Raw genomic sequence first — 14,322 nt, forward strand, 5'->3', positions numbered from 1 at the left:
CCTCTTATGTATGGGATTATTTTACTTTTCCTGAAGGCCAGCAAAAGGTGAATGCACCCTTAGTAACTTGCAGGCTGTGTCAGCGTGTACTTTCTAGAGGTAATCCTGACAGGAAGTATTCCTTTGGGAATCACACCATGAAGAGACACCTCCAGGATGTACACAGAAGGACACATGGTCATCTTTTTGGAGGTAACTCTTCAGAAAGACAAGCAAGTACATCCACAGCAGCTCAGCATGGACCATCATCTGCAGGGATGACTCCTTCTTCTGCAGGTCAGGTGAGCCCTTCATCTGTGGGGGGAGCATCTCCTTCTGCTGGCCCTCTGGAAATTAACCCTCGTTTTCTGAGGGTTGATATTCGATGTGCCTCTTGTCATGATCTAATTTGTCATAGGGAGACCAGTGTTTCCCTAGTGAACAACAAAATAGATCAGCACACTTGTCACAGAGACTAATTTTTCCATGCTTTCTTTCCTCTGTCCCTGCATGAACACAACGGTTCTTTTAAGAGCCAACCTTATCTTTCATTTTTTTTTTACATATGTTTTTAAAAACTTTTTTTTTTTTTTTTTTACCGTACGCGTACGGTGCGCGTACTTTTTTTTTATTTTTAAAAAAAAACACTAAAAATCAATTATCACATTACAAGGTCCTTGAGAGATTACAATTATTATTATTGACTTACCATACTCACTCAAAAAAATATTTATTCATTTGTTTTTTTAAAAAATAGTTTTAAAAATGGTTCTAGTTTTCGAAAATTTTCTATATCAATCTGAAAAAAAAGAAAAAAGTATTAATATTTTTAAAACAATTTATAATACAGTACACATATTTACATTTTTTTCCCAAAAATATTTTTGCCTTATTTTTGCTGTTTTCAGAATATATTGCATTTCACTATAAATTGTGAAAGCAATTGCATTCATCATTTTACAGCGGGCAAAAAAAAATAACAATGACAAAGATTGTAATAAAAAAGCCCAGAATCTCTTTTTACTTAAACTTAACATTATAGAAATGCATAATATTCTAAAAAAATATCATCTAATACCAATAGTTATTTCTTTAAAATACCGTCTGATATGTTTGTTTCAGAAGTATAATCACAATATTATATCTCAAATAACTCCAAAATACATCTGATTCCATTTCCTTTAGGCCAAATAGTAATTTTAAATTTTTTTTTGGAATAAATTTCAAACGGTAATCCAATAAAATTCTAAAGTTTAATTTGTCCAGATCTCACCGATTCTCTGTAACATTTTGGTTCACGAAAATTTTTTGAATAATTTATTAAGTCCACAATAGAATTGGTTACTTTTCCGCATGGCCAAATAGTAATTTTTAAAATCTTTTTTGAAAAAATTTCCAATGGCAGTCCAATAACATTCCAAAATTTAAATTGTGCAGATGTTACCGATTATCTCTAAATTATTGGTTTTTCAAAGTTTCATTTAAAATTAAAAAAGTCCACATTACAATTGGTTATCTTTCCATTAGGCCAAATGATAATTTAAAAAATCTTTTTTCTATAAAATTGCAATGGTAATCCAGTAAAATGGTAAAATTATTTTGTCGAGATCTTGCCAAATCTGTCTAAAATTTAGGTTTCAGGAAGATTAGATAGGAATTTGCTAAATCAAAAGGCAAACGTTGCTTGAAAATCAATTGGGAATCATTACACAGTGTCCAGCCTTTTTCACATTTAAGATAAACTGTGTAATGTCCACAAGTAACAGTAGGTCCATCATGGAAAATTATTGCAACAGTTACAAAAGTTTTTCCTGAAATTGATAATTGCTGTCCTGTAAACTTCTTTATTAAAGTATCCAATTTTGAACCATCAGCTCTACATCGTTGCATCATTAAAATTACATACTGTCCGTATTCCTTTAAAATTAATGTTGAAAACATGTCAGATTTACACTCACCACATTTCATGCTATGATTAGCATCTTTAACTAATTTTGCAAAAGTAACTGTTTTACTCTCTGGCAATGTCAAATAAATAAACCTTTCATTATCAACATTAGAACCACATATATTATAACAATTTTCACAACTATGTTCCCATTTATAAGAGAGACCAAAAAAAGTTTCAATGGGAACTCCTTCTTCTTCCACTACCTGAAGAAAATACAACAAGAATTCCTGTGCGTCTTGCTGTACATTTTGAGAAAACTGTGTTCGTCCTGAACATACATCTAAAAGTTTTCTAATTTCAGTCGCACTTTCTATTTGAGTTTTATCTTTACTTAGCTTTTGAAAAAGGAGAGTCAGCTCTGAACAGAATCTTTTTCCCTGATTTACTATTATCTGCTCTTGCAAACTTTCCAGATAAAATGCAACATTCAGCACTACATTTGCGTAGCAGTTGACACCAGAGCTATTTTCAAAATGACATCCTACAACCTGTTCTTCATTTTCCTTTTTCTTTTTGCTTACAATTACATCACTCCTCTTTTTTTTCCTCTTCTCTACATCTTCATTACAGATATTCTCATTTTTTCTTTTACGAGAAACTACACGTTTCTCTAACACAGGATACTGACCTAAATGAGGAGCATAGCTTCTTCTTAATCTATTATACTCCTTTACACAGTTTGTATCAGCACTAACTTTTGAGTCATCAAAGTCTATCATGAATAAACCTGATAATGTTTTCACTCGTGACAAAGCAACATATGCCATACCCTCTTTGAACACAGTTGAACCAATGTTTATAAATGCACAATCTACAGTCAATCCTTGAGACTTGTGAATAGTTACAGCATATGCTAGAGAAAACGGAAACTGCTTCCTACGTACATATAAGTCTTTCACAAGCATGAAACGAACTGTACAACAACAAATATCTTTAACTTCTTCTAACTGATCAAATTTAATTTTTAAACATTCAACTCCTTCTTTTTTCTGATAATTAATAAAACCCACAACTCTTCCCATCGCTCCATTAACTAAACCTTTTTCAACATCCAAATTTCTTCTTAAAAATACTCTACAGTTCATGCAAACATATAGATTTTTTTCTAATCCAGCTGTTTTGGAGATGTTCTTCTCTAGTGAGTCCAATTTATTTTTCATTTTGCCTGTTACTGTGACAGTAATTCTTCCATCCTCAATTTTGTCCACTGCTTCCAATTTCCTGATCTCTTCCTTTTCCAATTTCAAAAGCTCCTCATTGAATATTGAGCATTCACGTAGAGTTGGCATTAAGCAGATGGCACTTTTGTTTTCTGCAATGTTCTTGTATATCTTCTCTGCAACTATTTCTTCCTTTGGAAATAAATTATGTAGCAGCCGACTCTGTAATGCTTTTTTGCCAACTTCTGTGAGTAGTCCAATCCTGATATCTTTCAGAATACTTCCATATTCTTCATCGTTTGCTTGCCTCATATTAGTAGTAAGTTCCTTGTACTCAAAGAAGGACCAAATATTTGTATTTCCGATGCTTCCCAATGACTTCTTCGTGTCTTCATGTGTGACAGTATTAAACACTGGTTGTCCTTTAACTGGAGTAAGTTCCAAAAGATCTCCAAAAACTATGACGTGTTTTCCACCAAATAACATGTCATAGTCTGTCTTCAAAATTTGCTGCATTCTTAAATGCACAAAGGCAAGCATTAAGTTTGATACCATGCTCACCTCATCAATAATGAGAACTTGCATCTTCTTCAATACTCTTGAAACTTCCAAGGATGCTTCTCCAGTTAGCTTGTTGAATTGTATTTTGTTCTCATGCTCCACTGGTAACATTAGCAAACGATGTAAAGTGATTCCTTTTATGTTATATGCTGCTAACCCAGTTGGAGCAGTAACCACACAAGACAAAGTAGAATCCGTTTTTTGCTTTAGGTAGCTTCTGATGACTTTTATTAGGAAACTTTTTCCAGTTCCAGCTTGTCCGCTTACATACATCCTGATTGGATGAAATGATGTGCATGAGCACTCTTTTTTTTCATGTAGAAATCCGTGATCAATTTTGTTTTTGATCTCTTCATAAATTTGTTGCTGCTCTTGATTCAGTTGTCTTTCCAAATTTTCTAAGTCTATAAATTCTTCTTGAGCTTGATTCATAGCCGTTTCCACTTCATTCATGGCTATTGATGCTTCATTTTCAACGATTGGTTGTCCTAGGGGATCTTGACTGAGTGTTCCTGAACTTTGGCTGTCCTGAGAACTATCTCTAGCTATTTCTGCTGCAATTGTAGTTTCCTGTTCAATTTCTTCATTTAACATTTGCAGATAAGTTGAGAATGTACTGCATTGTATGCTGTCTTTGCAAGCATTAAAAGAATCTTCATAGCTCTGGAATTCTCCCAGTAGTTCATCCTCTGTACGCCATGGTTTAAACAACTGTAAAAGAGCCAAGTAGTAAAATTCCTTCTTGTCAGTAGTGTCGCAACTCAGCTTCCGGTGATTTATCAAACTTCCTTTTGTTTGCTTCACCAAACATCCTTCTTCACCAACGACTTTATATTTTCCATTGTTGATGTCTTCTGCAGCTTTCCGTGAATAAATGTAGTTCTGCAGCACTTCATAGAGACACATGTTCTCCGGATGATGACTTCTCTTGGGATAATATGTGTCCAACATGTTTGATTTCAAAATATCTGTACTTTCTGGGTCATTCTCGGCCAAATATTAAATTTCTCCTACAGATTTCAGTACCCGATTTCTCATTGCTGCAAGGCCTAAACTTGCCCAAATTATTCTTCTTGACTTCGAGTAGAGACTTGCAGAAGATAACCTATCTGAACATTCGTAGGATCCAATTTCTCGATGCGATAACATCTTCAAACTGAAACTGTACAGCTTCTTACTGACAGTCTTCTCGTGAGAAATCTCTTCCCACATTTCCTTCAATTCTGTTTTTTCTGATTTTGTAATGTAAGACGTTACATATCGAGCAACAGCAATGGAATTGTCAGCAACATACTGTATATCCATGTTAGCGTTCCACATGGATAAAATGACTGGGTTGTAGTCATTTATATTTTTTGATTCTTCTTTTCTTTTAAGGTTGTAGGTATTCTTAGGTGATTTTCTTGTGATAGTATGTCTCACAGCTGACATAAAACTGTTTACTCTTCCATTTGAAAGAACAGGTCTAGGAAATCCAAATCGACATTTAGTGTAGTATTTTTCTTTGCTCTTGTATTTCCGTCGACAGTATTTTCCACACCGATGACTTTGGAAACGTAAAACTTGCTCCTTTAACTTGTTCTCTTCTGTGCTTTTTGGTATAGCACATGTTGCATATTCTTCAATGTAAGATAACACTGCTTCATCAGTATCTGTTCCAAACTTTGGGGCATCCTTGATCCACAACAGCATATGAATATGAGGAGCACCTCTTGCCTGGTACTCTTTTCTCCAAAAGAAATCCACTACTTCTCCAAGGGGTGGATTTTTTTTATTGCAGATGAAGGACATCATAGCCTCAAATCTATGATTGAAATATCTGCAAACATTAACCGGATCCAATGAGCACAGTTCTCCTGCTGTCTTGTATTCGATGTTTTTAATGTTTGAATTGGCCTCTCGTAGAAAATCCAGTAAATCATCCCAAGCGTACTCGGCACAGCTTAGGGTAAGGAACCATGTTGGTGTTCCTAAATTCCGTAACATGCATTTTAGTTCACCATGGCGTCTGTACCAATATTCATTTGTCCCACGCTGACAAGCCATCAGATTGATCAGTTGTGTTTCCAAATGATCATCTCGGTGCTGCATTTTCTCCATAAAATCCTTAGCAGACACATTTTGTAAATGTACTCCACTTTTTAAAATGTGATTTACTGCATAAGACAGTGCAGACAAGTCGCTTTCAAATAAAATATGGAACAAATAAGGAATACTTTGTCGAAATCTGGGATCTTCAGCATATAGTCTTGTAGTCCGATACTCAGAAGCTGGAATCTGTTCTGGACGTTCATCGTATCGTCCTCCTTTTCCTTTAGGAAACAGCTGGGGAAAACATTGAGCTTCCAAGGTCTCCTCCCATACACTCACGGGAGTTCCTTTTGATTTCTTCATCTGAAAGAGATCAATATTGTCTCCCATAACTTCTTTCGAATGAAGAAGATGTATGCTAAAATGTTCATAAATTTCTTCTTCCTTTGACTTGTCCACTTTTTCAATTTGTCCAGTTGGTGTTTCTGTGTCTTCTTGTAAATCTTCTTCTTCTTCTTCTTCTATATAAATTGATTCATACCATTTGTTATTCTTTTTCAAATACAAATTTGCTCTTTGTACTTTCCGCACATCTACCAGCTCCTGCCAAATCTTCTTATTCTTTGTAGGTACACCATTAACCAGAATAATTAATGGTTCAGTTTCCAAAGTATCCGCATCAATAGTTTCCATATTTTTTTTCAAATCCAAGAGCAAATACACCACTCTACCTTTTAAACCTCTCAGTAAATCTGAAGGAGGTAATTTACCAGTTTTCGGCTCCATACGTACTATGGTCTGGAACGGATGAACACATTGAATGAGTATAGACTCATATGTATTTAATTCAGAAAGTTCAGCAGGAATAGCATCCAATTCTAAATTATTATGTACAGCTCTGGTCGGCATTCTATTTTCCTCTAACTTGTTGTAACAGTATTTACAAATACGCTGATCTTCACCCAATTCAAAACAATTTTCTAGAAATATATATGTGGCAAAATCCTTCCACTTATAATTATCTTCATTTTCACTCTTTCTGTAGAGATCAACATTCCTAGTTTGTTTTCTATAATGAGTTCTGCGGCAACAAATACAAGTAAAATTTGGTCTTTCATTAGAGACTATTGCAAATTTTGTTATGTGATCATTAAATGTGTTACTTACAGAGGGTTCTACATTCTCTTCCACTTCTTCCTCATTTACTGTGTCCTTCTCTGCACTGTTTTGTTCAGGACCAAAGTAACAAAACTGAATTTCATCAACAACCTTCTCTACATCTGATACCGTTCCTCGGAACAGAGCCCTATTCAATTCATTTAACTTTATTGCTGGACTTTTGGCAAAATACAACCGTCTCACAAACTTTCTCATTTCAGTATGATGAACAGCCAGCATCCTACAATGATGGAAAACACTATTGCACACTTTTCTAGATAGACAAGCCAGAGAATGACCCTGCAAACCAGTATTCTCTCTCACTCTGCATGGATCCAGACTTTGAAGCACCTTAATCTTCTGTTTTACACTTTTTTTACTATATTCTCTTAGAAACTCTCGAAATTTGTCAATAGATTCCTGACGCACAGTGCAAATACTACTACAATTCCAAGTGTACACTGGGGCTTTAGGACGTCTCCCCATTGCCTCATCTGCCATCACTTGTACCTCATCTCTTGGAACCATTATCTCCTTCTCCATTATGCAACCATTTTTTACTTCGTATGAACGACCTCTGGTGTCAACTGCATGCAGCAAACTATTACTTTGAAAATAGCTCTCTTCATTAAAAAAAGGTTCACTACTTGAACTATGCATCCACTTTCCTAAAAACACTTTACAAAAGTTTGTTCTGTTCACTACTCTTTTCCTTTTGCTATGTGATTTCAGTACATTAACCATTTTGTCTAATGTACGCATCCTATTCAAAATTAAAATGAATAGTTTCCTTTTTAATTCTAATGCCTTTGCTGCAATGGCTTCAATTTCTTTTTTTCTATTAAAAAACTTAGCCTTTTGCTTATATTTCTTCACATCCTTTATCAAATTGGACATAACTCTTCTCTGAAACATTTTTCTACGTATCTCTTTAAACGCTGTTTTTCTGTTTAAGTTTAACTTTTTAGTTGCAGAAGGTATATTTGCATTAACTAAATTCTCAATTTTTTCTTGTCCTTTTTGTTTGAAATCATTCTTTCCTGTACAGACATTTTGTACATTTTTCCTTTTTTTGAATATATTCCTTAGAAAATCTTTTTTTTGCTTACCAGAAGATTTTTTCTTCCTTCCAACATCAGCATCTTCTACTAACTTTGATCCTCTAGTTGTCTTCAAATATAGTTTTTTTTTTTGCGTTTTTTGAACTCTGGATTTTGTAGGCATCTTAAATTTTGTTCACTGCTCTTCAGCAATACCTGAAAAAAACTAAAAAAAAATTCCTTTATTTTATTTAAATATATTACTACATTTCTTTTCACAATAGTCACAAAACGAAATTTCTTTGCCAATTTGAATGCACACTAACTGCTCTTTTTTTTGGGCAAGTGAAAATCACTTTTACAAACTGTCACATTATGAAACCACTTTTCAGATTTTTTAAAAAGCCCATGTCCAGACTGCTACACTCCAGCAAGGGCAACCAGCCTTAGTGATGCTGAATGTATTTGCATTACAGACTGAAACCTGAAAACCCCACTCGCTTGTAAATACTGTGCATGATTATACATGGCAAGCACATGGGTGTGTGCTAAGAGTCTGCTTCTTCCCCCAAAAAATCGCTCCCCCTTTCCATCTAATGCAACTGTGAAATCACCAGAGCAATACGCAATAAATCTCTGCCTATAATTCCTCTCTGCACACAGAGTCATGTTTTCACATTAGTCCCAAAACGAAATTTCTTTGCCAATTTGAAAGCAAACTTACTGCTCTTTTTTTTTTGGGCAAGTGAAAATCACTTTTACAGACTGACACATTATGAAACCACTTTTTTCGATTTTCTTAAATGCACATGTCCAAACTTCTTTTTCAGACCACCTCCATGTGTAACCTGGGTGGCTGCCTACACTCCAGCAAGGGCAACCAGCCTTAGTGATGCTGAATGTATTTGCATTACTGAGTCCAACCTCAAACCCTTAAACTATTCTTTTTTTTTCCAGTACACCTTAATTTATTGTGAAAACATACTCCATATTATTTTACATGTTCCTCACATTTAAATTTCTCCCAAAACAGAAAATGATAAACGCAACTACAACAAAAAGAATTTCCATTTCTATTATTCATTTCTTAAGTTACCACATACATCCCCTCTCAAACTCTAAACTCACCTTTAAAATTAGTTAGTTGTGAAAGAAATGTGACCCTCAAACAGCAGATTATCAGAGCCAGGATCTCTGTTGTGTTCACCTCTCTCCTCTCAGCAGAACCAGATAATGGCAAACTTTCCCTCTATTTTTCCACACATATACATGTAAGTTTCAAATCTCAGTGCTTCCCCCTTTTTTTCAAATGTAATCACACATTTCTATTGGTTGAAAACCAACCCTTTTCCAAAAGTACCCTGCCCCCAACTTGACTTCTGCCTAGTACCCTTCCCCCAACTTGACTTCTGCCTGCTACCATAGCAACAGCTCATGGAACACTGCTGTGTGGAGTTAGGTCAGAAGTTCGCCACACAATGTTTCAATTCCACAGAGCAAGAGTGCTTGACTTTTCAAACCTAACAGCAAATCCATAGTACTGTTCTTTGGTAACACATTTTTTTGTACCAATACAAAACATGCTTCTATTAGTTTACACATACAGCCTAGTTTTTATTCTAGAATGGTATGAAACAGCCAATCAGTTCTTTTTGTTTTGAAAAAAATATGTATGCCTCCATTATCAAACTGTCTTTCTTTTCATATTGCCATTCTACTGAAAGACACCTCCTGAGTGCATCCAGTTCTCCTTTGAAGATGTTCACAGTGTGGATTGTAGGGCACAGCTATGTCTTCTGGAGTGAAAAGTTTGCAGAGAAAACAGATATGGTGAGAGACCTTGCTTTGCCAAATGTAGACATTAAATGGATTGGTCAGAGAGGGTTAAAGTGGCACCAATTGATGCCATTGGTGAAATCCTTAATGCAAATCCAACACCCTGACCTCATAATAGTGCACTGTGGTGGCAATGACCTAGGCACTTTGACTGGGGTAGGTCTGGAAATCCTTATGAAGGACACCTTTGCACAACTGTTTTCACTTTTCCCTAAAACTGCCTTTGTGTTTTCCAACATATGCCAAAGGCAAAAATGGAACTGGTCCAATCATTTCTGTCCGCAGATTGACAAAGCAAGAAAGCATGTCAACAAATCTGTTTCTGCTTTCCTCCGTGACTATGGTATGGGTGCCATTTACCACAACAACTTGCGTTTTGACATGCAAGACATTTATAGAGGAGATGGTGTGCACTTCAATGATAAAGGGAACAGAGTCTTCCTCTTGAACCTTAGACTCTGCATCGGTACTTACTTGTAGGTACCACTAAAAAATCATTTCATAAACACAACGGCTCTTTTTAGAGCCCCCTAATATCTAAACACTTAAATCTGAATTTCATTTATTTTTGTATTTTTTTTTCTACCGTACGCTTACCGTAAGCTTACCGTACGCGTACCCCGTGATTTTTTTAAAAATCAATAAATGTTTTCTTTGTACTTTACAGTCCTTCTTTGACCCCCTCACAAATGTAAGGGGGTCTGTAACTCTCCTCATTGCCCCCTTTTCTTGTTTTCACTCTTTTTTTTCTGAGTGAAACACACAAAATGGCGGCCGCCGCTTCCTGGTTTCGGCCGAATCGAATGTTTACTAGGATCTAACAGCCAATCAGAATCGCGCTCGCGCACGCCACCGTACGCGTACCGTAAGCTTACCGTAAGCGTACGGTAAGCGTACCGTAAGCGGGCTCAGACATATATATTGATTTAAAGGCTATTTTCTCAGAATCTACTGAACAGATTTACACCAAACCTACAAAAGGCACTTCCTTGACATAGGGACTACCTCTCTGCCAAATTTCTAGTAATTCTGTTCAGCCGTTCGGGCTGTAGCTCGTTCTAAAGGTCCTATGGAAAAATGCATGGGAAAAACGCGTTTTGGGACCCCCTTTTATCTCAGCCCCCGCTTGACGTATCCCCCCGAGACTTTCAGGGTAGGAGCGGAGCGTAGCGCCCCACCTATTTTGAGAGATTCGCGAGGATTCATCGACCGGCGCCAAAGTTATTCAAAATAGAATGTTGCGGATTTCCTATGGAAAAGGGGTCCTAACTATAACTACCTACTGGCGACCGCCAGTAGGTAATATATATATATATATATATATATATATATATATATATATATATATTACCCACTGGCGGTCGCCAGTAGGTAGTTATAGTTAGGACCCTGTTTCCATAGGAAAACCGCAACATTCTATTTTGAATAACTTTGGCGCCGGTCGACGAATCCTCGAGAAATTTTCAAAACTAATGGGGCGCTACGCTCCGCTCCTACCCTGAAAGTCTCGGGGGGATTCGTCAAGCGGGGGCTGGGATAAAAGGGGGGTCCCAAAACGCGTTTTTCCCATGCATTTTTCCATAGGACCTTTAGACACAGCTACAGCCCGAACGGCTGAACAGAGTTCCTTGAAATTTGGCAGAGAGGTAGTCTACAGGTCAAGGAAGTGCCTTTTGTAGGTTTGGTGTAAATCTGTTCAGTAGAGTCTGAGAAAATAGCCTTTAAATCAATATATATATCTGAGCCAGCTTACGGTGCGCTTACCGTGCGCTTACCGTACGCGTACGGTGACGTGCGCGAGCGCGATTCTGATTGGCTGTTAGATCTTAGTAAACATTCGAATCGGTCGAAACCAGGAAGCGGCGGCCGCCATTTTGTGTGTTTCACTCAGAAATAAAAGGGTGATAACTTGAAAAGGGGGCAAGGAAGAGAGTTACAGACCCCTTAACATTTGAAAGGGGGTCAAAGAAGGACAGAAAAGTACAAAAAAAACATTTATTAATTTAAAAAAAAAATCGCGGGGTACGCGTACGGTAAGCTTACCGTAAGCTTACCGTACGCGTACGGTAGAAAAAATAAATAAAAAAAGAAATAAAATTCAGATTTAAGTGTTTAGATATTAGGGGGCTCTAAAAAGAGCCGTTGTGTTTATGAAGTGATTTGATTTTTTAGTGGTGCCTACAAGTAAGTACCGACGCAGACTCTAAGGTTCAAGAGATAGACTCTGTTCCCTTCATCAGTGAAGTGTACACCATCTCCTCTATAAATGTCTTGCATGTCGTAACGCAAGTTGTTGTTGTAAATGGAACCCATACCATAGTCTCGGAGGAAAGCAGAAACAGATTTGTTGACGTGCTTTCTTGCTTTGTCAATCTGCGGACAAAATTGATTGGACCAGTTCCATTTTTGCCTTTGGCATATGTTAGAATATACAAAGGCAGAATGAGGAAAAAGCGACATCAATTGCACAAAGGTGTCCTTAATAAGCATTTCCAGACCTACCCCAGTTAAAGTGCCTAGGTCATTTCCACCACAGTGCACAATAATAAGGTTAGGCTGTGGGAGATGTAGAAAGGTTTTCACCAAAGGCATTAATTGGTGCCACTTTAACCCTCTCTGACCAATCCATTTAATGTCTACATTTGGCAAAGCAAGGTCTCTCACCATACCTCTTTATTCTGCAAATTTTTCACTCCAGAAGACATAGCTGTGACCTACAATCCACACTGTGAACATCTTTCAAGGAGATCTGGCTGCACTCTGAAGGTGTCTTTCAGTAGAATGGCAAAATGAAATGAAAGACAGTTTGAAAATGGAGGCATACATATTTTTTTTTTTTAAAAAGAACTGATTGGCTGTTTCATACCATTCTACACTAAAAACTAGGCTGTATGTGTAAATTTATAGAAGCATGTTTTGTATTGGTACAGAAAAATGTGTTACCAAAGAACAGTACTATGGATTTGCTGTTAGGTTTGAAAAGTCAAGCACTCCTGCTCTTTGGAAATGAAACATTGTGTGGTGAACTTCTGACCTAACTCTACACAGCAGTGTTTCAAGAGCAGTTGCTATGGTAGCAGGCAGAAGTCAAGTTGGGGGAAGGGTACTAGGCTGAAGTCAAGTTGGGGGAAGGGTACAGTTGGAAAAGGGTTGGTTTTCAACCAATAGAAATGTGTGATTACATTTGAAAAAAAGGGGGAAGCACTGAGATTTGAAACTAACATGTATATGTGTGGAAAAAGAGAGGGAAACTTTGCCATTATCTGGTTCTGCTGAGAGGAGAGAGGTGTACAGAACAGAGCTCCTGGCTCTGATAATCTGATGTTTGAGTGCCACATTTCTTTCACAACTAACTAATTTTAAAGGTGAGTTAAGAGTTTGAGAGGGGATGTATATGGTAAATTAAGAAATGAATAATAGAATTGGAATTCCTTTTGTTGAAGTTGTGTTTATCATTTTGTGTTTTGGGAGAAATTTAAATGTGAGGAACAAGTAAAATAATATGGACTATGTTTTCACCATAAATTAAGGTGTACTGGTATAAATAAGGAATACTTTTAGGGTTTGAGGTTCCAGTCAGTAATGCAAATACATTCAGCATCACTAAGGCTGGTTGCCCTTGCTGGAGTGTACTCAGTCACCCAGGTTACACATGTTGCTGGTCTCAGAAAGCTGTTTGGTATTGCTCTGGTGATTTTACATTTGCATTAGATGGAAAGGGGGAGCTATTTTTTTATGCAGAAGCAGACTCTTAGCACACACCCAGCTGCTTATCCTGTGGAATCATGCACAGTATTCACAACCGAGTGGGGTTTGAGGTTGCAGTCAGTAATGCAAATACATTCAGCATCACTAAGGCTGGTTGCCCTTGCTGGAGTGTAGTCAGTTACCCAGGTTACACATGTTGCTGGTCTCAAAAAGCTGTTTGGACATGTGCTTTTTAAAGAATCTGAAAAGTGGATTCAAAATGTGTCAGACTGTAAAAGTACTTATCACTTGCCAAAAAAAGAGTAGTAAGTGTGCTTTCAAATTGGCAAAGAAATTTCGTTTTCTGACTAATATGAAAACATGACTCTGTGTGCAAAGAGGAATTACAGGCAGAGATTTATTGCGTATTGCTCTGGTAATTTTACAGTTGCATTAGTGGGAAAGGGGGAGCTATTTTTTTATGCAGAAGCAGACTCTTAGCACACAGCCAGTTGCTTATCCTGTGGAATCATGCACAGTATTCACAACCGAGTGGGGTTTGAGGTTGCAGTCAGTAATGCAAATACATTCAGCATCACTAAGGCTGGTTGCCCTTGCTGGAGTGTAGTCAGTCACCCAGGTTACACATGTTGCTGGTCTCAGAAAGCTGTTTGGTATTGCTCTGGTGATTTTACATTTGCATTAGATGGAAAGGAGGAGCTATTTCTTTATGCAGAAGCAGACTCTTAGCACACACCCAGCTGCTTATCCTGTGGAATCATGCACAGTATTCACAACCGAGTGGGGTTTGAGGTTGCACTCAGTAATGCAAATACATTCAGCATCACTAAGGCCGGTTGCCCTTGCTGGAGTGTAGTCAGTCACCCAGGTTATACATGTTGCTGGTCTCAGAAAGCTG

Source organism: Triturus cristatus, chromosome 4_2, assembly GCF_964204655.1.
Source record: "Triturus cristatus chromosome 4_2, aTriCri1.1, whole genome shotgun sequence".
NCBI lineage: Eukaryota > Metazoa > Chordata > Amphibia > Caudata > Salamandridae > Triturus > Triturus cristatus.